The 24,747-nt window shown below is 51.1% G+C and overlaps 1 pseudogene across 1 annotated transcript; it reads left to right on the top strand.

Annotated features, from left to right (window-relative positions):
• The first annotated feature begins 8,506 nt into the window (after positions 1–8,506).
• Positions 8,507–15,153, top strand: LOC118142799 (general transcription factor 3C polypeptide 1-like; annotated as a pseudogene). The gene is made up of 5 exons (XR_013522428.1): positions 8,507–8,550; positions 8,831–9,118; positions 12,648–12,912; positions 13,247–13,835; positions 14,555–15,153. The product of XR_013522428.1 is annotated as a general transcription factor 3C polypeptide 1-like (transcript).
• Positions 15,154–24,747: the final 9,594 nt, after the last annotated feature.

The following is a 24,747-nucleotide window of genomic DNA, read 5'->3' as shown; positions in this document are numbered from 1 at the left end:
ATCCAATGGGCAGACTGAGTTTTACTGGCACACAGTCATGCCCATTCTATACGTTGTCTATGCTGCTTTTATGTGAGAACATCAGAGGTGAGTACAGTTGACCTTTGAACAATTTGGGGGTTAGAGGATGCTGACCCCCTGTACAGTCAAAAATCCACATATCACTTTTTTTTCCTTCTGAGACAGAGTCTGTTTCTGTCACCCAGGCTGGAGTGCAGTGGGGCCAGGCTGGTGTTGAACTCCTAGCCTCAAGTGATCTACCCACCTCGGCCTTTCAACCTGCTGGAATTACAGGTGTAAGCCACCACTACTGGCCCTATGTATAACTTTTGACTCCCTAAAATTTAACCACTGATCGCCTACTATTGACCAAAGCCTAGCAACAACAAACAGTTGATTAATATAAGGTGTAAAGCCACTGTGCCTGGCCCCACATAGAACTTCTGACTCCCTAGAACCTAACCACTGATAGTCTACTGTTGACCAAAAACCTTGTCAATAACAAACAGTTGATAAATACATATTTTGTATATGTACTATATACTGTGCTCTCTATATACTTTACAATAAAATAAGCTAGAGAAAAGGAACTTGAAAAAATAAGGTAACTCACACCTGTAATCCCAACACTTGGGGAGGCTGTAGTGGGCGGATCATCTGAGGTCTGGAGTTTGAGACCAGCCTGGCCAACATGGTGAAACCCCTGCCTACAAATATTAGCCCAGTGTAGCGGGAAACTGTAATCTCAGCTGGTCGGGAAGCTGAGGCAGGAGAATCGCTTGATCCTGGGAGGTGGCAGTTGCCGTGAGCTAAGATCACGCCATTGTACTCCAGCCTGGATGACTTGAATGAAACTCTCTCTCAAAAAAAAAAATAATAAGGAAGAGAAAATCTAATTACTCTTCACTAAGGGGAAGCAGATCATCTTAAAGGTCTTCCTTGTTGTCTTTATTTTGAGTAGGCTGAAGGGACAGGAAGAGAAGGGGTTGATCTTGCTGCTTCCAGACTGGCAGAGGTGAAAGAAAGTCCATATATAAGCGGAATCTGCACAGTTGAGACCGCATTGCAGAAGGGTCAGCTCTAGTTGCGACAGATTCTATAGAGCCCACCACGACTAAAACATGTATTATTGGACCCTTTAGAGGAAAACTTTCTCACCCCCTGGCCTGAAGTATCACTGGCCAAGCCTAAAGGTAGGTTGAGGAAAGGATTCAAACTCCCAACCCATGAGCCTTCCAAGCAAAACTCTGTTCCAAAAGCTCAGGTTTTGTTTTTCCATCTTGGATAATCAACAGTCACTTTGATTTTAGCTCTGTATTTCAGTGAGAAACATTTTTTCTTGGAAAAAAACTTGTTTAGAATTAGAGGGAAAGAAACGAGAAGTACTAACCATGTTTGTTAGTTCTCATGTAAACTCATTCCAGGAGGTCACCCCTTATCCACTAAATAGAAACTCTTCTCCTGCAAAAACGTGACCTGTTAGTAAAGCCTAGAAACCGTCATTTATCGTGTTTTCTTTTGTGAATAGTTTTGGTGTTTGTGTCCCTTTTGTGAGATTCAAGTTTTCTTCCCTGAGAACTGCATCCGCCCGACATGAGCAGGGCTCATGGCCTCATGGTGCCCCGCCTTCCCCTCTCTTTCAGTGTGGGTGACATCCACTTTCTGGTGCTCCAGAACCTGATCCGGAGCACGCTGGCCCTCTCGGACAGTCAGATGAAGTCTTACCAGTCATCCCAGGTGGGTACCGGCTGCCCGGCAGCACAGTGGGGACATGGGCCCTTCCCAGGCCGGGCTCATGAGGTGCTGGCCCCTGCTGGTCTCCACCATGGGCTAGCAGGGGCTGATTCCCCCAACATGCCAGCCCACACATCTTTCGACTTTATTTTCTTATTGTTTATATTTTTATTTCTTTGTATTTATTGTGTATGTTTACGGCATATCAAACTAGAGGATTTGATATTTGTATACATTGCAGAATAATCACCACAGTCAAGCTGATTAGCACATCCATCACCCAACATAGCACCTTGCGATCTCTCCTCCTGGCACATTTCAGGTGTAGAGCATCAAACTGTCACCTGTCATTACCCAGCTGTGAGCCTCCAGGGCTCAGCATCTTATAGAATTGAAGGTGTGCAACCCTTGGCCAGCTTCTCCTCATCTTTCTCTTTAGTCCAGTGACCATCACAATCCTTCCCAGAGCTGAAGTTGTTAAGTCTAATGTTTAAGACAGAAAACGAAGCAGGAGAGGAAATGAGGCGTGGCAAAAGAAATGAGAGAGTAATTGAGCTTTTCAGATCATCACCTGTGAATGCCAAGATATTCTGGTCATGGTAGGTCACTGGGTGGGAAAGCTGCCTTTCCTGTGGACACTGAGTCATCTGTCTCCCAAGGACACAGGTCCCTGAGGCTGCTCTAGTGTGGCTGAAGGAAGATGACAGTGAGGAAGGGAAATGGTATCACACCCCCGGTGGAGCATAGGAAGTCAGTGCTCTTACTACTCTTTTACAAATGTGGACACTCGAGGTTCAGAGAAGTTAAATCATACGCCTGAGACCGCACAGCTAAGTCATCACCAAGGACCCCAACAGAGAGGTGCTGAGGGGCCCCAGCCAGAGCTACCCAGGGCCTCATACTCCCCCGTCATCGCAAAAGTGAGTTCTAAGGATCCGTTCATTTTGCATTTCATCTCTAAGCCTAAAAATCTGCTCCTGGCTTACATTAACAAGTCGACCTGATTGGGAATATGAGGGAAAAGAAAAAGAAAACAAAGGGACTTTTCTGTTCCCACTGATGAGTTTGGATGGTTGACGACCCGATGGTTAGGGTGCCTGGGAGTCCACAGAGAGATCTTGTAGCATGTGGAGCCCAAGCCCCATCATCAGAGACTCCAGTTAGGAGCAGCAGAGTAGGGCCCTGACAAGAGTGTGCCACCGCCCCCAGTCCTGAAGGGGCCCATGGGCCAGCCTTGCAGAAACAGCAGTGTCAACCCTGCGGGGGACCGCACGTGCTTGTTGCATTCCCAGGCACGTGCTTGTTACTTTGGCCACAGTGGGTCAGGGAGGACGGGGGGAAACGGAGCTGGTTCAGGAAAATGCCCTGCTTCAGAGCAGCACCCTGGCCCTAGTCTTAGCTGTGGCCAGGCCTCAGCACACCCAAGACTGAGTGTGCCTGTGATCTCTCCTGTTTCAGTCATCACCTGGAGGGTCTCTGTGCCTCCTGCAGGGACACGTGGGACCATCAATCAGAGAAACCCAAGAAATGTCCTCCATATGCTTGCCATGCCTCGTGTTTTATTTCCTCATGCCTGTTTTTCACATCCGGCCAAGGATACACATTTTGAAGTGGAAGGCCAGTATCAGTGCCATGCACCCCTCTGCCACCCCAGCATTTTGCAGATGAAGAAAGCAAAGTTCTGTCTGAGCCTGAACTTGCAGAGAAAATCATACATGGTATCGGGTAGAAGTTCCAAATAAACAGTCCACAGACCACATTCTGTTGGTCTCACACTTGTTTAAAAGGTAAAAAACAATTTTGTTTTCAAATTAACTTCCAACATTGCACATAGGAGTCCAAATTTCTGACTTCTGGCTTTGGGGTGGGCCTTCCAGCTCTTCTGCTCATTAGGGGCTCAGAGCTGGCGGGGACTTTGGGGATTTTTTTATTGCATTTTAGGTTTGGGGGTACATGTGAAGAACATGCAAGATTGTTGCGTAGGTACACACATGGCAGTGTGATTTGCTGCCTTCCTCCCCATCACCTATATCTGGCATTTCTCCCCATGCTCTCTTTCCTCGACTTTCTACCCCCTGCTGTCCCTCCCCTATTTCCCCCTGACAGACCCCAGTGTGTGATGCGCCCCTCCCTGTGTCTGTGTGTTCTCATTGTTCAACACCCACCTGTGAGTGAGAACATGTGGTGTTTGATTTTCTGTTCCTGTGTAAGTTTGCTGAGAATGATAGTTTCCAGGTTCATCCATGTCCCTACAAAGGACACAAACTCATTGATTTTTAAGGCTGCATAGTATTCCATGGTGTATATGTGCCACATTTTCCCTTTCCAGTCTATCACCAATGGGCATTTGAGTTGGTTCCAGGTCTTTGCTATTGTAAACAGTGCTGCAATGAACATTCGTGTACATGTGTCCTTATAGTAGAATGATTTGTAATCCTTTGGATATATACCCAGTAATGGGATTGCTGGGTCAAATGGAATTTCTATTTCTAGGTCCTTGAGAAATCGCCACACTGTCTTCCACAATGGTTGAATTAATTTACACTCCCACCAGCAGTGTAAAAGTGTTCCTATTTCTCCACATCCTCTCCAGCATCTGTTGTCTCCAGATTTTTTAATGATCGCCATTCTAACTGGCGAGAGATGGTATCTCAATGTAGTTTTGATTTGCATTTCTCTAAAGACAAGTGATGATGAGCATTTTTTCATATGTTTGTTTGCCTCATATATGTCTTCTTTTGTAAAGTGTCTGTTCACATCCTTTGCCCACTTTTGAATGGGCTTGTTTGTTTTTTTTCTGGAAAATCTGTTTTAGTTCTTTGTAGATTCTGGATATCAGCCCTCTGTCGATTCTGGTTATTAGCCCTTTGTCAGATGGGTAGATTGCAAAAATTTTTTTCCCATTCTGTTGGTTGCCGATTCACTCTTATGACTCTTTCTTTTGCTGTGCAGAAGCTGTGGAGTTTGATTAGGTCCCATTTGTCTATTTTGACTTTTGTTGCCAATGCTTTTGGTGTTTTAGTCATGAAGTCCTTGCCTATGCCTATGTTCTGAATGGTTTTGCCTAGGTTTTCTTCTAGGGTTTTTACAGTGGTAGGTCTTAAGTTTAAGTCTTTAATCTATCTGGAGTTAATTTTAGTGTAAGGGGTCAGGAAGGCATCCAGTTTCTGCTTTCTGCACATGGCTAGCAAGTTTTCCCAACAGCATTTATTAAACAGGGAATCCTTTCCCCATTGCTTGTTTTTGTCAGGTTTGTCAAAAATCAGATGTGTGGTGTTGCCTCTGAGGCCTCTGTTCTTTTCCATTGATCTATATCTCTGTTTTGGTATGAGTACCATGCTGTTTTGATTACTGTAGCCTCATAGGATAGTTTGAAGTCCGGTAGTGTGATGCCTCCCGTTTTGTTCTTTTTGCTTAGAATTGACTTGGCTATGTGAGGGGGATCTTTTTCACTGTACCCCACCTCCTAACCAGAAAGCCCAGTCCCATGGCAAAAGCCACACCCTCTACGTTCCAGTCAGGCCTGTCCCCAATATTATCCCACTGCTTTTTCCTTCTCCAGTTCCATCTCCAAGTGACATCTGGGCTCTGATGTGTAGTACCGAAGGCCTAGTTACTCTGCCTCGACCCCCAGGGGCGTGGAAAGTCACCTGAGAAAGACCACCTAGCCTGCGAGGCCTTCCTCCCCCAGCAGGAAGCAGGACACTTCTTTAGTGACTTCTTCAGTGGCTCCTGAGTGAGGACTGGAAGGCCAATAGCAATGTCAGAGCCCCATAGGGGTCCCCTTGAGGCCCCTGAGGATCTCAAGGTTCTGGGAAGCCAGTTGAAGGCCGCAGAATGGCTCACTGTGCCTGTGACAGCCCAGCCTCTTGGAAATATGAATGGGCAAACCACACCCCCCAACTACCCACACATGGCCTGAGCACTCCTATCCCATTGTATGAGAATACACCCATTCACTAATTACATTCAAATGGAAGAGAAGAGCAGAGTCAGAGAAGGCTTGTCACAAGGACTGAGATGCAGCTTCTCTCCAGTGCTCTGGAAAAGGATGATGCTATAATGGCCACTCCCAGCTTCTGCCGTCCACACATGGAGAGTGTTTCCCCATAAGGCCTAATGGTCCGCATGTCCAGGACTGACGCATGGCTGCTGTCTAGAGGAAGCAGAGTTGCACAGGCTTCAGTCAGGCAAGCTCTGGGGAACACCTGAGTGCTGCCCCAGAGCCCCAGCTGACCACCATGCTAGTCCCCGGTCCCCTTGTGTCCCTCCGCTGAAAGAAAGGTGCAGTGGTGAGGCTGATCTTCTCTCCTCAGTTCCACTCCTGCCTGGCAGTGTGACCTTGGAGGACCACTTAAAGTCCATGTGCCTCAGCCTCCTCTGGCACTCAGGGTTCTTGGGCAGTACCTAAAATCCTTAGACCATGACAGGGATTTTTCTTGGCCGGTGCTTTTGAGGAGACAGTCCTGTAGGAGCGCTTTCAGAAGCTGGCAGATGCTGGATACTCGGGAACTGCTGGTTGCTTGTCCTTTTCAGAAGCTTGGAGGAATAGAGACTCTGCTGACCACACAGTACTTTGAGCTGCTCTTCCACTAGGTGGGACCCAGATCCACAAGACTTAGCAGGCTGAGCCATGAAGTCACCATGGCATGTCCAGCAGAGGCACCTTCTTCTGCCTAGGCACTGGGTAGCAGCAGCAAGAGTTGAATCGAGGCCAGGCGTGGTGGCTCATGCCTGTAATCTCAGCACTTTGGGAGGCTGAGTCGGGATGACAGCGTGGGTCCAGGAGTTCGAGACCAGCCTGGGCAACATGGCAAAACTACATCTCTACAAAAAATACAGCAATTAATCAGACATAATGCCTGTAGTCCCAGCTACCCAGGAGGCTGAAGCAGGAGGATTGCTTGAGCCAGGAGGTCGAGGCTGCAGTGAGCTATGATGTTGTCCCTGTACTCCAGCCTGGGCAACAAAGTCAGAGCCTGGCTAAAAAAAAAAAAAAGAGTTGAATCTGTGTTCTCCTGGGACTTCTAAACAAGAAGTAAGCAGATGAGATCATTGCAGGTAGCTGCTATGGAGAAATTTAAACAGGATAATACAAGGCAGTTGACCACAGAGAAGAATGGAGAAGAATTTGTTAGAGGGGAAGTATTTGGCCTGAGACTTGAATGTTGAGGAATCAGCCCTGCAAAGATTTAGGGGAGTGGCAGGGTGAAGGCCTGAGGTAGGATGCCTAGGCTTTTCCAAGACATGTAAGAAGGCCCAGGAGGCTGGAGGGCAGTGAGTAAGGGGTGGTGTTGCAGGAGGCGAGGCCAGAGTGGCAGGCAGGTGGGCCCCACTCACCGTGCTCCCTGTCCTTGGAAAGGACTGGTTGTTGTCGCATACTGCAGAGGGAAGTCCTTGGGGGGTTTCAGGCAGGGCAGGAATGTGTTGTCCGACTTAGGCATCAGAGGATGATTTTGGCTGCTGTGGAGAATGGTCAGGGGTTAGCAGGAGGTGATGTGTGGAAGGAGGGAGACCAGTCAGCTGGGAATGATGGTGAGAAACAGCGGTGGCATGGACTAGATGGGCCAGGGCGGGTGGCACGAACTCGATGCACTAGAAGGTAGAGCCAACCCGAAGTACTGATGGCTGGGTGGGAGGCCAAGGGACACCAGGGTCAACCAGTTGATTCTGTGCTGATTCCTCTGTCTTTGTATCCAAAATAAATGGGCTTTGGAGGGAATAAACCCAGTCTCGTCAGTTCCCTGTCCTTTGTGGTCTGTGGAAGTGTGATGTGATGGTCTGAGACATGGGATTGCAGACTTCCTTAGCCCCCCCATACACATACACACTACCACACGCCACATGCCAGCCTGGGCCTCCCCCAGTCTGTCACTTCCTCTGTAAAGCATCGGTCACAGCCTCTGCATCCACATACCCTGACCGGCCGGAGAACCGTACTCACCCTCGCCACGCTGTCTTGCAGACTTTCCGCCTCTAGTTTATTTTTGTTTCTCTCATCAAGTGGTGTGAAATCCGTTTTGCATTTAATAAGTAGCCAGGCTGGAAGTCCACCCTCTTGGTCGGGCTTAGCCTCAGTCCCTCTTCCGTGTAGCCCCAGGACCCAGGAAGCCTCCCAGGCCCATTTGCAGCACCAGCAGCTGGTGCAGGGTTGGGGTGCAGAGGTGCATTCAGACAGGCCTCCTCCTGAAGTGTTCTTGCAATGTGGCTTCGTGTGGCAGCAGGTGTGGTATCATCAGCCTCCTGACCACATGCAGAGGAAACCCCTGAGAATATTCCCACGCTGCCAGCTTGATGGTTTCCCCTTCACGCCATTCTCCTTGCCTAACCTCCGGTCAGCACGGGGCTATAGTCAGATGCTCAGAAGCAACACCGAGAATCTTCTTTCGGTTCTTCGATCCCATCCCTGCCCTGTGATGGCAGACACCTTCTCCTCCCTAAACCCTCACCCTGAATGACCCTTCGGCCTCTGGAAAGTAGATTTCACAGCAGAAGATACATGTCTGAATCCAACAAGGCCATTTGTCACAGAGCCACCGCTCTGACTGCATGTCCCCATCTGAACCGAGGGTAGTGGCCAGCAAACAAGGAAGGCCCCTTGGGTCCCTCCCTCTAACCCTGGTAGCAGGGTCATGGAATGCTGCTCCCTGGACAGAGCCAGGGAAGTGACTCACCAGGCTTATGACATTGTGACAGCGAGCTTAAGCACACATGTCCCCTGCTTTCTATATGAGACCAGGGCTGGCTTTGTACGGAGATTGTTACAGAAAGCATGTTCACCATCTCTAGTTCAGCAGCTGTGTACTGTGAGCACTGGTGAGGTGAGCCTGCCAGCGCCCTCCTGGAGTGCCGCGTAAGGCCACATTGAGTTAGATGAGACAGGACTCTTCCTGGAAGATGCTCAGGCAGGCAGGGAAAAGAGACACACACTGCCAGCTGGGAACGCAGCGCCTTCATTTGGGATGGGAAAGAGAGCTTTAGGGGAGAAGTGGGGCGTTTCACGTCGTTCTCACCACAATGATTTGGTGGGCTCATAGCCTGTCCAAATGAAGGCTTCCCATGGCCACCCCCAGGCCCTTCCTTTTTGTCTGTGTAGGATTTCTACGTGGTGGTTTCCAAGCACCATCTGTACGGATTCATTCCAGTTTTTGGACAGAATGCGGGCTGCCAGCAAGTTGGATCGGCCTGATCGTTTCTCTTTCAAAGACCAGGATAATAACAAGCCCACGAATGACATGGTGGCCTTTTCATTGGACGGCCTTGGGGGAAATTGTGTGGCCGTCCTGACTGTCTTCTCTCTGAGCCTTATTTCCGTGGACATCAGGATCCTGGAGCAGATCATCATGGTAGACAAATCAATGCTGGAGAATGAGGTCAACAAAAGGTAAGAGCCGGGCGTCCGCGACATCGGGTCTGGACACATGCTAGGCATTGGCCAGACAAAGGACAGCAGGGGTCAGCAGTGCCTTCTGGGAGCTTGCAGGATGGGCTTTGCAGATGAGTGACAGGATTACAGTCCAGTCCAAGGCATCCTCTGCTGGTGCCTCCCGGGTGCTATGGGAATCCACCAAAGAGAAGAACGCAGCACAGCAGGGAGGGGAGGAGCAGGGAAAAGAAGGGAGGATTGGTCCTGAGGGCCTGGCAGCGGAACTGGGGCTTTGCAGGGAAGTGGGTGTTTTCTGGACTGAGAGATGGGCAAGAGGAACAGTCCTCACAGAGATGTGGATATGTGACAAGGGGTGAGCGGGGTGCACTTGAAGGTGGGGAGGGGATGCATCTAGGGCAGCCATACACCCCAGCCGTGGTAAAAAAGCACAGCCAGATGCTGGGGTGGCCACCGCTGCTGGGACCACTGCTGAGGCCCAGCCATAGAGGCCTCTCAAGGGAGGGGACAGGCTACAGTAGCAGCAGGCTGGCTGTTGCTCAGGCTGGAGCGCAGTGGCGTGATAATAGCTCACTGTCACCTCAAGCTCCTGGGCTCAGGTCGTTTTCATGCCTCAGTCTCCTAGGTAGTAGTTTGGTATGTGCCACCATAACCAGCTAATTTTTAAACATTTTATAGAGACAGGGCTTCACTCACTTGCCCAGGCTAATCTCAGGCCTCAAGGGATCCTCCCAACATGGCCTCCCGAAGCTCTGAGACAACAGGCATAACATATGCCCTGCCTAGTGTGTATAATATTCTAAATCCTTCGTTGTCATTTCAACAGTGTTCTTAGCATCTTTACCAGGAGTAGTTTCTATGTCAAGAAACTCAAGAAACAACCTTTGCTCATCTATAAGAAGCAACTCATCTGTTCAAGTTTGATTCTGAGATTGCAGCAATTCCATCCCTTCTTCAGGCTCCGCCTCTACTTCTAGTTCTCTTGTTCTTTTCACTGCATCTGCAGTTACTTTCTCCACTAAAGACTTGAACCCTCGGAGTTATCCATGAGGGTGAGAATCAACGTCTTCCAAACTCCTGTTGATGTGGGTATTTTGACCACCTCAAAATAGAAGGGTGACCCTTTTCCAGAAGATTTTCAATTTACTTTGTCCAGATCCATCAGACAAATCACCATAGTAGCTATAACCTTAAATGTATTTCTCTCTCTCTCTCAAGACAGAGTTCACTCTTGTCGCCCAGACTCGTGTGCAAGACTCGTATGTGATCTCGGTTCACTGCAACCACCTCCAAGGTTCAAGTGATTCTTCTGATTCTCCTGTGTCAGCCTCCCGAGTAACTGGGACTACAGGTATGTGCCACTACACCTGGCTGACTTGTGTACTTGTAGTTGAGATGGGGTTTCACCATGTTGGCCAGGCTGGTCTCAAACTCCTGACCTCAGATGATCCACCCACCTCGGCCTCCCAAAGTGCTGGGATTACAGGCATCAGCCGCCATGCCTGGCCGAGGAATGTTTTTTGTCTGAGCAGTAGGTCTCTAGAGTGGGCTTAAAATATTCAGCAAGCCACATTGTAAACAGACGTGCTGTCATCCAGCTTGCTGACCTATTTATAGAGCACAGGCAGAATAGATTTAGCATAATTCTTAAGGGCCCTAAAAATTTGGGGATGGGAAATAACCATTGGCTTCAACTCAATGTCACCAGCCACATTAATTTACAAGAGAGTGGCCTGTCATTTGAAGCCTTGAAACCGGGCACTGACTTTTCCTTTGTACCCATGAAAGTCCTAGATGACATCTTCCAATATAAAGCTGTTTAGTGTACAGTGAAAATCTGTTTAGTGTATACACCTTCACACTGATCCTGGCTAGATCTTCTGAACAACTTGCTGCAGCTTCTCCATCCACACTTGCTGCTTCACCTTATACTTTTTTGTTATGGAGATCGCTTCTTTTTTCTTTGAGACAGAGTCTCGCTCCATCACCAGGTGCGAGGCAGGAGTGCAGTGACGTGACCTTGGCTCACTGCAACCTCTGCCTCCCGGGTTCAAGGAATTCTCCTGCCTCTGCCTCCTGAGTAGCTGTGACTACAGGAGCACCACCACTCCAGGCTAATTTTTTTGTAATTTTAGTAGAGACAGGGTTTCACCATGTTGGCTAGGATGGTCTCGATCTCTTGACCTCATGATCCACCCACCTCGGCCTCCCAAAGTGCTGGGATTACAGGCATGAGCCACCGGGCCCGGCCTGGAGACGGCTTCTTAAACTTCGTGAACCAACGTCTGCTAGCTTTCAACTTTTCTTCTGCAGCTTCCTCACCTCTCTCAGCCTTCATAAAATTGAAGAGAGTTAGGGGCTTGCTGTGGACTAGGCTTTGGCATAAGGGAATGTTGCGGCTGGTTTGATCTATCCAGACTGCTGAAACGTTCTCCATGTCAGCAGCGAGGCTGTTTTTGCTTTATTATTGCTCGTGTGTTCTCTGGAGTAGCACTTTGAATCTCCTTCAAGAGCTTTTCCTTTGCCCTCACAGCTTTGACTAACGCTGGCTTTCAGCTGCCTTGGCTGTCACCATGCTTTCCTCACAAACCCGATCATTTCCAGCTTTGGATGTAAAAAGAAAGATGTCGAACTCTCCCTTTCACTTGCACACAGAGGGGCCATTGTAAGGTTATTAACTGGCCTGATTTTAATATTGTTGTCTCAGGAATAGGCAGTCCCAGGAGAGGGAGGGGAGTAGGAAACGGCTGGTCACTGGAGTTGTCAGAACACACGTGACATTTATCAGTTAAGTTTGCTGTCTTATGTGGGCATGGTTCATGGTGCCCAAAGCAATTACAGTGCTAACGTCAAAGATCGCTGATCACAGGTCACCGTCGCAGATGTGATAATCATGAAAAAGTGAAGGTATCATGAAAATTACCAGAGCATTTCAGACACAGATGGAGCACAGGTGTTGAAAGCGTGGCAGCGGTAGACACCCTCGAGGCAGACTTGCTGCAAACATTCAGTATGTAAAAACAAACCCAAAACCACAATATCCATGAAGCACACTACAGTGAAGTACTTGTGAAGCTGATGGTGTTCATTTTATGTTTTGTAACCACAATTAGAAATCTGTACTTTGGAGTTTGGACTGGGCAAAAATGCAGTAGTAACCTATCGATTATGGCCTTAGCAGAGATGTCTTCCACAGGAAGCAACAGAAGCCAGCATGGGAAATGCAGGAGCCCTCCTTGGCTTACCCCAGTCCTCGGCCTCTGTGCCCTTCACTTTATATCTTGAGCAGGAAAATCGTAGTGGCCAGGAGAAATCCAGTCAGCTGTTGGACTCCAGTCAGCTGTAGTCAGGGGCCTAGGGTCACAGATGAGGAGCCTGACTCCCAGGGACCCAGCCTGTCCACCCAGCAGGCAAGCCCTGTGCGCTGGAGCGTGCCTTTCCTAAGTGTGGTCTGCATTGGTCGGGGGAGGAGGGCCTGTCAGGTTGCCTCTGATCTTCCTCTGTGTCCTCCCAGCCACTCCTCTTGAAGAGCTACAGTGGGAACCTCCTGCCTCCCTGACACGTTCACCAAGCTGATAAACCCCCAGGAAAACACCTTCAGCTTAGAAGAGTTTGTCCGCCGGCTGGAGCTCTCTGGGTATAGTCCCGAAGACCCGACTGCTGCCTTGGAGATCCTGGAAGCCATTGTAGCCATGGGTTGTTTTGGGACTGACAAGGAGGAGCTGCGCAGATGGTTCTCGGCTTTGGAGCAGCCAGGTGGTGGGCGTATCAGGACGTTCCCAGACTGCATCCAGGTGAGCTGTGCTTTAGGTTAGCTGGATGTCACTGAAGCGGAAGTTGCAGCTCCCAGGCCAGGTGCACGCTGAGGATGGCCTTGATGTGGGGCATAGCACAGTGCATTCTTTTTAAGCACTGAATTATTTGTTAACGTTTGAAAACTGGGGCATTTCACGTCCGCTTTGAGGGTGCAGCTGTGGCTCTCTGAAGGTCACACAGCTGACACGGTTCGGGAGCAGCCAGGCTGAGCCTAGAGAGGAAGAGAGGCTGCTCCACAGCACGTGGCTAGAAGGAGCAGCCCCAGGGCTGGGAGCTGGGCCCACCTCGTGGATCTGCTGCTCAAGGACTTAACTTGCCCGAGAGGGAAAGCCACTCTGCTCGTCCCCCATCACCAGCGAGAACAATTCCCGGCTCCCCACTGATTCCTCGTGTCTCCTGCCCCCCCAGGCCCTCCTGGAGCAGCAGCAGGTACTGGAGGTCGGCAGCAACACTGTGTGCCTGGTGGCCATAGGCTCTGCCTGGCCCTGGCTCCCGCACTCTGTGAGGCTGAAAGACAGAGAGGAGGACGCCCATGCCCAGAGAGAAGACCCTCAGGCTAGAACCCTGGAGGGGTCTTCCAGCCAGGACGGCCCTCCTGAGAAGCAGGCACCCCCTCCTCACAGCCCCCAAGGCACCAAGAAGTACGCCATATGGGCCAGTGAGATTGAAGAGACCCCTGCTAAGAGGCCAGCGCTCCAGGACTCAGATTGCCCCCAGCCTCGGGCCTGGAGCAGAAGAATGGGCAGAAGCCCAGGCCCCGTCTCCACCCCCAGCTCTTGAAGACACTGCTGCAGCTGAGGCTGTGCAGGAGACCAAGAGGATGTCGGGGAGTTCAGTTCCCCAGGCCAAGAGCAGCTGAGCGGCCAGGCCCAGCCTCCAAAGGGCACTGAAGACCCCAGAGGTACCGCACGCCCTGTCCAACACCCCACCTGTGCTTTCCCTCCCCGCTTCCCTGATGGGTCCCACACCTTCCTCCCAGATAGGGGACCTGCCACTGGCACAAAAGGGGCTTGATTTCAGCTTCTCAGAACCTGAGCCCTGCGGAGAGGATGCTGCCTACAAATGCATTTCCAGGGGAGGGCAGAGGCCTCCCACACCCCAGGCAGCGCTGTGAGTTCAGCAGGAGCTCAGGCAGTGGGTCTGGGTTGTGTGCCGCGGCGGCTGCTGCAGGGTGGTGACAGTGTGAGGGTCTCACCTTCTTCGGGCAGCAGCATGCCCTTTCCTCTCCTGCACCATCTGTCAACAGTGGCCTTCTCATGTTGCTTCTCTGGGCATTTTTGTTTTCTTTGGGGTGCTTTTGCCTTGGGTTTTATACTACCCTTGTGGTCAGGGCTTCTGGGTGGGAAATGAGGGGTTTGTCGGCTTCCTCCGGTCTGGGGCTTGTCTGGGCCTGGGGTGCTGCTTGCACTCGGCGCTGTCTGGGGCAGTCTCCCCTGCCCCGCCACCTCCAGGGTGGCCACTCTGTGGGGAGACGATCATTTCTCCTTTTTTTGACACTTCATTCCTGAGCCTCGCGGTACCCAGCTCATGCTGGGTACTGAGTACCATGCTGAAGGTGGGAAGGCAGAGATGGCTTCCCTGCCTTTCCGAGCCTCTCACATCCTCTTCCTCTTCCCTCAGGGTTCACAGAGAGTTTTGGAGCCAGCAGCATCTCCCAGGCAGTGCGGGAAAGGTGAATGTGGGGTTCTGGTCCGGGGCCTCGGGTGGGGCTCTTGAGCGGGCCTGAGTATAAGGATTTGCATGAGGGTCTTTGAGGGTCTCTCCCCAGGTCCTGGCTCTGATAGTTTGCCCAGCACCGTGCTTCTCGGCAGGGACACTTGGAGGGGTGCAGTGGGCGAGCAGCAGGTGTGCTGGGTGCTGGCAGCACCCAGATCACCTTGGAATGAGCACTGTGCTTCCAGGATGCCCAGGGCGCTGGCAGAGAACCACACCTGGCGCGGTCAGCTGCACCTCACCGCCGAGCTACTTATGGCCCACAGGCCCCTCACCTGCTCCTGCAGATGAGCCAAAGGTCCACAGAGGGATTAGCCCCGAATGCCTAGCTGCCCCCAGGGACAGCCGTGCCCCAGAATTAGAGGAGGCAAGGGGGCCACAAAAGCCCCTCTGGTAGGGGTGCCTCCCATGTGTGCACTGACCCCTGATCGGCAGGGCCCGAGTGCTCTGTATCCTGGCTTTCAGAAGCTTAGTTGTGCCCCTGCCAGGGCCCAGACATGGTGATAAGAGCCGAGTGTCCAGCTCTTCTAGGTCCACCTCGCTCCTGGGCCCCAGGTGACTATTCAGTCACTGATTTAGTAGCAGAAATATCTGTTCCAAAGAAAGCGTGCCTGGAACCCTGCACATGGCACAGAGGAAAGCTTCAAGGTTACGCTCCTGTGAGCTTCACCAGAGGCTGGAGGTGGCTGCTGCCCAGGCTGCCAGGAGAGCTGGCAAATCCAGGAGTCCCAACCCTTGGCCCTCTCCTGCCAGTGTGGGGGGACCTGGGGCATGGGCACACCGAGGCCTCGGTTATAGCTGCATCTGAGCAGAACCCCACATCGTGATTCCATCCAGCTGGAGGTTATGGGCCCCTCTGTCCAGACAGGAAAGAAGTGGGGAGTTTGGAGAACAGAGAGCAGGAGGTGGCCAATCTTAGCCCTGTGACCTGGGCTGGGCCTAGGATACCCCCAAGGCTCAGTGTCTGTCTGAACCAGCTTCCCTCCTGCCCCTGCCAAGCCCTTGCCCTGCAGGGACTGTGAGAGCGTCTCCTTCATCGGCCGGCCGTGGCGTGGCATGGACGGCCACCTGAACCTGCCCATGTACAAGGGCATGATGGAGGCCATGCTGTACCACATCATGACCAGGCCTGGCATCCCCGAGAGCTGCCTGCTGTGCCATACCAGGGGGTTCTGCAGCCTGTCGCCGTGCTGGAGCTGCTCCAGGTTCGAGGCCTTCCCGGGCTCAGCAGGAGCTGGAGGCGGCTGTGTGGACTCGAGGGCACGGCCGTGATGTGCAGGCTCCAGGCAGCATGCAGGACCACCATACTGCTTACCTGCACCTCCTCCCCCAGCCTGTTCTGGGCTGTCCCTCAGTGTCCTTTAGCTGCTCCACGCTGCTGGCCAGGCTGGAAGATGGGGTGCCTGGGGTGCTTGTCTCTGATGCTTTCTCTATGTGAGGAGTCAATAAATCACAAGCTCACAGGGCCCCTGGGTCAAGGAGCTGCACCCTGGTATGGCTGCTTCCTGCTCAGCTGACAGCTGCCCTGTGCTCCTAGGACCCAGCATGGCTGGGGCCTCCAGCTCCTCTGGCAGCTAGGAGCTTGAAGTTCAGTGTCAGATTCCCCATGGGCCAAACAAAACCTCACCTGGAAGCCAGTCTTGGCTCCCAGGAAGATGGGATGCAGCCCCACTGCAGGCCTGCATGACATTCAGCATGGTGGCCCCACACTCAGGCCACTGCCTCTCCTGCCAGGGCCTTTGCCTGAACCCTCCTGGTACATCCCCACTTGCCTTATGCCCGGTTCAGGTGCCCCCTGCTCTGGGAAGTAGCTTCCTCATACAGAGAGTTCATTCCATTCATGCTTGAAGAATAAATCAATAAGCGGCGGTGTAGGACCCTTATAACCTGTGTGTCTGGTGTCTACAGGGCCTGGAGTCCCTCGGCTGTGTCTGGAAGTGCTGGCTGAGAAAGCCGAGGGCTGTCTCACTCTTCTCAACACCTGTGGTGGAAGAAGTGGAGGTGCCCTCCAGCCTGGGCGAGAGCCCCATGGCCTTCTACAAGCCCACCTTGGACTGTACCCTCCGGCTGGGCAATGTGTTTCCCCTCAAGATCAATTGGAACAAGTGGATCCACCTCTAGGACCCCTGTGGGCATCCCCTCCTCCCAGCCACCACCTGCCAAGCCACCCCACCTGGTGCTTGGCAGATGCCACCGTGCCCCGGCCTTGGGTCTGCTGAGCCTCCTGCAGCAGGGGAGGGGTGCTCCGGCCAGAGCCACAGCCCGACATGTTTTCCACTCTCCTGGAACTCTGGAAAGAGGGCTTCTCCACCTGCCAGAGCCCCAGGCTCTTCTGGGCCTGCCCCTTGGGAACTGGCCTCATCACACCAGGAATTGGTAATCTTGTCTCAGGGTCTCTGGAGTTGGCCTCACCTGTGCACACCTCACATTCCAGACTCCACCCATCTCGGCAGCGTCTCCTGGCTCCTTGAGTGCCCGAATGCCACTGAGAGCAAGAGCCTTATGGGATACACCTTGCAGAATAGGGGCAGTGTGCCCTGCTGCCCATGGGGACTGTGGCCCCTCCCCAGGCAGAACATCCCAATGCCTGGGTGGGACTGAGCCCCCCAGAGCTGAGTCTGGGGCTTCCTTTCTGGCCTGGGAGTCACCTGGCAGGCCCGGCTGGGCTGGCTCTCGTGTCCCTCTGCCTGGCTACTGATTCCCCGTGGGCCAGAAATGAGTCCCTGTAGGTTTCAGTTTTGTTTGTTTTTTTGTTCTTTCACCTTTTTTCCTCTGGGAAAAAAAAAAAAATCCCCGTGGAATGGATTTATTTATTTTTTGATTAAAGAGAAGTAAAATCCATTCTGTTTCGTGTGTTTCCTAAAGAACCACTGATTCCCTTAGGGGACTCCCCACTTTCGGCTGCAGAACAACCTGGAGTGGCTGTTCCCGTTGAAACCAAAGGAAGAGGGAAGGCCCTAATGCTAAGCTTGGCAGCCCCGCCCAGCCACAGCCAGCAGGTGAGAGACGGCCTCCGGGATGTAGAGGGGCACGGGCAGCCTCCTCACCACCTTCTCAGTGGCCCCAGGCCTGCCCCCTACAGAGCTGCTCCCAACCCAGCACCAAGCCCACGGTCACCTCCGCTGAGCAAAGCCAGTGCTGTCGGCAGGGCCTGCAGGATGGACCTGACCCCTTGAAGTTCTCTTGAATGCACATGATTACATTTTTTAAGTTAGTTGTCAACATTTTTTAAATGTAGAGTTTTCATATTTAAAAAAAATTCAGATGTCTATCTTCTTTTAAAATGTTCCAGTAACAATGGGCTTAGCTTTCTGCCTGTGACAGAAGTGCTGAGCAGAGGCCACTCCCTGTAGGTGGGATGTGCCCCGCCCCAGCCATCTGTGTCTCACACCCACCTGCAGCTTCTCTCACCTAGAAAAGTGTCCTCCCCGGGGAACATGTGCCCTTAGGACCCCTGACCTGACCCACCTTCCAACCCAGGAAGGGCCACTCTGGGTTGCACTTGTGGGCGAGGAGGGATAAAGACAGGGTCTTGGGGGTCAGAGTCCTGAGGGTGAGTCCTGTTCCCGTTGAAACCAAAGGAACAAAACCTCACCTGGAAGCCAGTCTTGGCTCACAGGAAGATGGGATGCAGCACCGCAGCTGCTCAGGCCTTAGCATCCTTTTTTTTCTCTCTCTCTCTTTAAAGTTTCGTTTAAACTTTAAAGTTTAAAAAACAGTAGTGTTCTCTGGGATTTTTTGAGGCAATCATGTAGAATAGTGGATGCGGTCTTCTTCATAAAATACTGAGCTAATGCTAATTATTTGGGAATGTGTGATGTTTGGAAGAAAGGTTTGGGAATCCAGCAAATGATTCTTAAAATACTGAGCACCGCATCCACATTTCAGAGCCTTAGTTTTCTCATGTGAGAATGGGGGGAAGAGCTGAAGAGCACTGGGTGCAAGTGCATGGTCCAGTTTAACCAGCTTTCCTTCCTGCCTGTGCCTCCCAGATGAGGGAGAGTGTGGGCCTGTGTTGGGAAATAGAATGTAGGGTTGGTGGGGACAGCACTCAGATGGTGAGATGGGGCTTCTGTGAACACCGGCCCACATTCCTACAGCTGTTGCCCAGGGATAATCTTGTTCCCTCTTCCCTGCCCTCCTACCCATCATGAAGCCTCTCATCTGCCCACTCATCTATCCATCCGTCCATTCATCTGTCTAACCATCCATCTGTCCATCCATCCATTCATCCATCTGTCCGTCCACCCATCCATTATTCTGTCCATTTGTCCATCCATCCATCTGCCCATCCATCCATCTATCCATCCACCTGTCCATTAATTCATCTGTCGATCCATCCATGCACCTGCCCATTCATCCATCTGTCCACTTACCCATCCATCCATTCATCTGCCCATCCATCCACCCATCCATTCATCTATCCATCCACACATCCATCCATCCACCCACTCATCTATCCATCCATTCGCCTATCCATCCATCTGCCCATCTACCCACCCACCCCCCATTCATCCATTCATCCACCTACTCATCCATCTATCCATCTATGCATCTACACACCCATCTATCCATTTATCCACCTACCCATCCATTCATCCATCCATCCATCCATCCATCCATCCATCTATCCTTCCAAGGCTGCTCTCTGCCCCTCCAAGCTCTGCACAGAAGTCCCCAGAAGCCACAGCATTCATCAGTAGTTGTGAGTTGAGATGCCTTCAGGGGCCAGGCAGGTAAGAAACGAGAGGAAAGGGGCCTTGGGTTAAACACTAGGGAGTGATAGTAACTGTGGAAAACTAAAACGCGTATGCCCAGGCTGTGAAGGAATGCAAATCTGGCAGACATGTTCAGCACTATCTACCAAATAAAACCTACAAAGAGGCAAAAATGGGTCTCTGGCCCTTTTGGAGCTGCCAGAACAGTGCTAGATGGTTGCTCCAGGTCTCCTGCAGAGAGAGCTTGGAATGCACAGCTCAGATGGGCTCCTGCACGAGGCCTGAACACCTTGGCTTTGTGTCCTTCCCTGTATCCCACAGTCCTGTGTTCCTCTCTTAATTCTATTTTCTTTTTCTTAGATAAGCAAATATATGAATGCATTCTCTGCCAAATCCAACGTTTCAAATCCTGCTGAAGCCTCTGGACCCCTCTCCTTGAGGGCCCCTCCCAGTTTCCCTCTTCCCATTTCCATTTATATTCATCTGTGCACACCCTGGGAAGCCCAGGCCTGTGATGCTGTGTGACATAAAACACGCCCTCAGTGCAGCTCACTGCCATTCAGGGACTCCCTCCATGTCTGCATTGGCATGGCTGTTATGGGAGTGTTTTGAGGAAGTAGCCATGGCCTTAGTGGAAAAACACCCGGAAAAGCTTTACCAGAAAGCCCTTCTCCACCGCAGCAATGCCCCTGTGTCCCACTCCTCAAACAAGGCAGTTCTGCAAATGTTTCCGTGGGAAATCATTAGGCATCCATCTGACAGTCCTGACAGGGCTCCCTCTGACTTCTTTTTGTTTCCTAATCTTAAAAATACACCTTTGAAGGGCACCTTTTTTCAGTTAACAATATAAAAAAGATGGCATCGCCATGGTAAAATTCCCAGGACCCTCAGTTCTTTAGGGAGGAGCTAAGTGGCTGGTCTCCTTGCTCACCAAAGTGTCTTGACCTTGATTGAACTTACATTGAAATGTTCTGTTTCTTATTTTTATCCTTGAATTCCATTGTCCATGAACGTTTTGTTCATGTATCTGCACATACATGCTGTATATGTATGTATTTGGCTGTGTGGATATGTGTGTGTGCGTGTGTGTCTGTGTGCGTGCGTGTAATCTCCTTCCTCACCTCCCAGTGCCCAACACAGGTCCATCCACCCAAAGGGTGATGTAAGCCTTGTTGAATTAAACCCCTGCCAGTTCACCCCATCCTCATCTCCTCTATTCCCTACCACAGAGGGCTGCTGACGATTGTCCTGGATCCATGCATTTTTGTGTCATTTCCTCCCTGACAGCAGAGTGTGAGGGCTCCACCGTCAGCCAACACCTGCAGATGGCAGTGCTGCCCAGCAGGTGGCAGCAGCCGCCCAACTGTCTCTGTTTTCCATTGCTTCCTCTTGGTTTCCCGTGTCTGTGCCCTTGGTCCATTTCTGTCTCCAGGGTGCGGCCAGTAAGAGCTGACTGGGACGAGGCATGACTTCTCCAAAAAATCGATGATGTCCTAGCAACAAGATTTTCTGAGCCTGCCAGATGCCAGACACTGTTCTGGGTGTGTTACACACACTAACTCCTGGCCCCTCAACAGCCCTAAGACGTCTGTCTCATCAGTATACCCATTTCATAGATGAGGAAACTGAGGCACAGGAGGTAAAGTTATGTCCACAGGGCTGGAGGCTGGAAAGCGGATCTGCTGGCATTCCAGGCTGCCAGCCTCAGGGACCTCCCGTCACACTGCCTTCCAGGGATGGGATTTGTTTGGGGTGGTGAGGGAGCCAGCATTGTGCTGGGAGACTAAGAGTAGGATGAAAGAGTTTCTTATCCAGGATCATCAGTTTTTTTTTTTTTTTTGGACAGACTCTCTCTCTGTCACCCAGGCTGGAGTGCTGTGGCACCATCTCGGCTCACTGCAACCTCCAGCTCCTGTTCTCAACAATTCTCGTGCCTCAGCCTCCTGAGTAGCTGGGATTACCACCATGCCCAGCTAATTTTTGTACATTTCGTAGAGATGGAGTTTTGCCATGTTGGCCAGGCAGGTCTCAAACTCCTGCCCTCAGGTGATCCACCTGCCTCAGCCTCCTAAAGTGCTGGGATTACGGGCGTGAGCCACACTGCACCTGGCCTGGGGCCTTCAATTTTCAAAAGAAAAACCTTCACGTTTGTCACTCTTAAAGATGAGGGAGACCTATGGTCGTCCCATGGTTTCAGCAATGGAGAAAGGGCTCTGGCTCTGGTTGCAGACTTCCTGGGAGGCCTGTTTCATCTCTACACCTCATTCTGTGCCCTTTCTAGGTCTGGGGCAGATGGTTCCCTCCTCTCCACATACTGCTTTTCCAGTGTCTACTCTACCATTGATTGATTGATTGATTAATTCATTCATTCTATATTTTTTAGTACCTGTTTCATACCAGGCACTATTCTAGGCTCTGAGACCCAGTGGAGACTAAATCCCTGCTCTAGTGGGGATAGACAGTAAACCTGATGGGTAAATAACAGACATATTGGAGGGTGTAATAAGTGTGATGGAAAAACCGGCCAGGCGCAGTGGCTCAAGCCTGTAATCCCAGCACTTTGGGAGGCCGAGGCGGGTGGATCACGAGGTCAACAGATCGAGACCATCCTGGTCAACACGGTGAAACCCCGTCTCTACTAAAAATACAAAAAATTAGCTGGGTACGGTGGCGCGTGCCTATAATCCCAGCTACTCAGGAGGCTGAGGCAGGAGAATTGCCTGAACCCAGGGGGCGGAGGTTGCGGTGAGCCGAGATTGCGCCATTGCACTCCAGCCTGGGTAACAAGAGTGAAACTCCGTCTAAAAAGAAAAAAACAAAACCAGGCAGTGGGGTGCTGCACTTTGAATAAAGGGCCCAACCCAGGTAGGCCGCATAAAGAAGGTGACGTCTGAGCAAAGACTTGACTCCATCCTCTCACCTTGCACAAATGTGTGGGTGTTTTCTGACTGCAGATGAGTCTTCTCCTTGTTCTTCCCTGTTGAGAATTTGAAGGAAGCGCCTACTCCTGTACTGTGAGTGGAATGGACTCCTGAGAGGGCAGGTGCATATGCTCACTGCTCCATCTTCCACTGGAAGTCCCCTTCCTGAGTTCTGTCGGTGCACCTGGGGCTGGGTAGGCTGTGCAGGGCTGTGCCATACCATGGGGCCAGCAGCCGGGTCCAGGCAAACCACATCCCCAGACAGGAGGGAGGAAGGGGCTTTCACCTCCAGCTAGGGGGCCAAAAGGCACTTGGGAATGGGGCAGGCCCTGATGGACTCCAGGAAAATCACTGCCTCTTTCTGGGCCTTGACTTCCCTCCACCTCCTTCCCTTGTTAGAGCATCTGCAACGCCCAGACAGCATCCCAGGCTGAGATCTCACAGGAACTGTAGATGGTTGGGGAGCTGGGTTTACGTGTTCTTTGAATCACTGCAGAGGGCAAAGGAGGGAAGCATTTATGAACTCTCTGGGAAGGAGACTGGGAAAGGCTGGGGCCACAGCCCTATTCTCTTATAACCCAGAGCCTAGCTCAAGATGATAGAAAGATAACCCACTGCTCACTGGGCATGGTAGGTCACACCTGTAATCCCAGCACTTTGGGAGGCTAAGGTGATTGAATCACTTCAGGTCAGGAGTTCGAGACGAGCTTGACCAACATGGTGAAACCCTGTATCTACTAAAAATGAAAAATTAGCAGGAGTTGTTGAGGCATGCCTGTAATCCCAGCTACTCGGTAGGCAGAGGCAGGAGAATTGCTTGAACCTGGGAGGCGGAGGTTTCAGTGAGCCGAGATCATACCACTGCACTCCAGCCTGGGTGACAGAATGAGACTGTCCAAAAACAAAAAAACACAAAGACAACTCACAGCTAATAAGGACTTGTCCCACCTCTCTTTTCATTCCCTGAGCAACCTGAGAGGCTGATTTCTAACCCCTGCTTTATAAAAGAGAAAACTGAGGCTCAGCGACAGCAAATGACTTGCCCAGGTCATTCATGAGAAATGCTAGAGCCTGATCATCTTGTCCCTTTGAATGGGGTCTTCTCCACATCTCATCATGAACTATGATTCTCAATGTTGGAGGTGAGGCCTGGTGGGGGAGAGGGGGTGATGGGATCATGGGGGCATATCCCTCATGAACAACTTAGCACCATCCCCTTGGGGGGATGTCAGTGCACGGGAGATCTGGGCGTTTGTTTGTTTGTTTGTTTGTTTGTTTGTTTGTTTTTGTTTTTTGATGGAGTCTGATTCTGTGGTCCAGGCTGAAGTACAGTGGCACGATCTTGGCTCACTGCAACCTCTGCCTCTTAGGTTCAAGCACTTCTCTTGTCTCAGCCTCTCAAGTAGCTGGGACTATAGGCACACATCACCACACCCAGCTAATTTTTGTATTATTATTTTTTTTTTTAGTAGAGGCAAGGTTTCACCATATTGGTCAGCCTGGTCTCAAACTCCTGACCTCAGGTGATCTGCCCGCCTCAGCCTCCCAAACTGCTGGGATTGCAGGTGTGAGCCACAAAGTCTGACTGATCTGGTTGTATAAAAGAGTCTATATCTCCACTTTACTCTCTTCCTCCTGCTCATGACGTGCCAGCTCCTCCTTCACCTTCCTCTGTGATTGGAAGCTTCCTACATAGCCTGCAGAACTGTGAGCCAATTAGGCCTCTGTGTAAATCACCTGGTCCCTGGTATTTCTCTCTCTTTTTTTATGTTTATGTTTTGAGACAGGATCTCACTCTGTCACTCAGGCTGGTGCACCGTGGCGCCATCTCAGCTTACTGCAACCTCTGCCTTCTGGGTTCAAGTGATCCTCATGTCTTAGCCTCCTGAGTAGCTGAGATTACAGGCATGTGCCACCATGCCCAACTAAATTTTGTATTTTTAGTAGAGACAGGGTTTTGCCAGGTTGGCCAGGCTGGTCTTGAACTCCTGGCCTCAAGTGATCTGCCCACCTTGGCCTCCCAAAGTGCTAGGATTGCAGGCATGATTCTGGCCCTGCCTGGTATTTCTTTATAGTGACACAAGGACTAATACAGCATTCTTCCTTAGGATGGAAGGAGAGTCGTTACTGTGGGGATAATATCAGAATAATGCTAGAACACTTTCTGCTGCAAGGGAGAGAAATCCACCAACCAGCATAAGCAAAAAAAAAGGAAATGTATCAGCCCATTGATTCAGTCAGGATAGGCGGGGTTATGCTGTGATAACAAACAGCCCCATTGCAGAAGCTTAAAACAACAAAGGATTGATTTCTTGCTCACAATACATGTCTGTCACAGGTGAACTGAAATTTCAGTCTGTATCTACTCATTCAGGCAGATGGAACAGTCACCATCATCATCTGTCTCTGTAACAGAGAGGAAAACACTCTAGGGGGCGTGGCAGCCATCTGAAAAATGCTC

This window comes from Callithrix jacchus, chromosome 9 (genome assembly GCF_049354715.1).
Source record: "Callithrix jacchus isolate 240 chromosome 9, calJac240_pri, whole genome shotgun sequence".
In the NCBI taxonomy this organism is placed as follows: Eukaryota; Metazoa; Chordata; class Mammalia; order Primates; family Cebidae; genus Callithrix; species Callithrix jacchus.
This window is presented reverse-complemented; position numbering and strand designations above follow the sequence as displayed.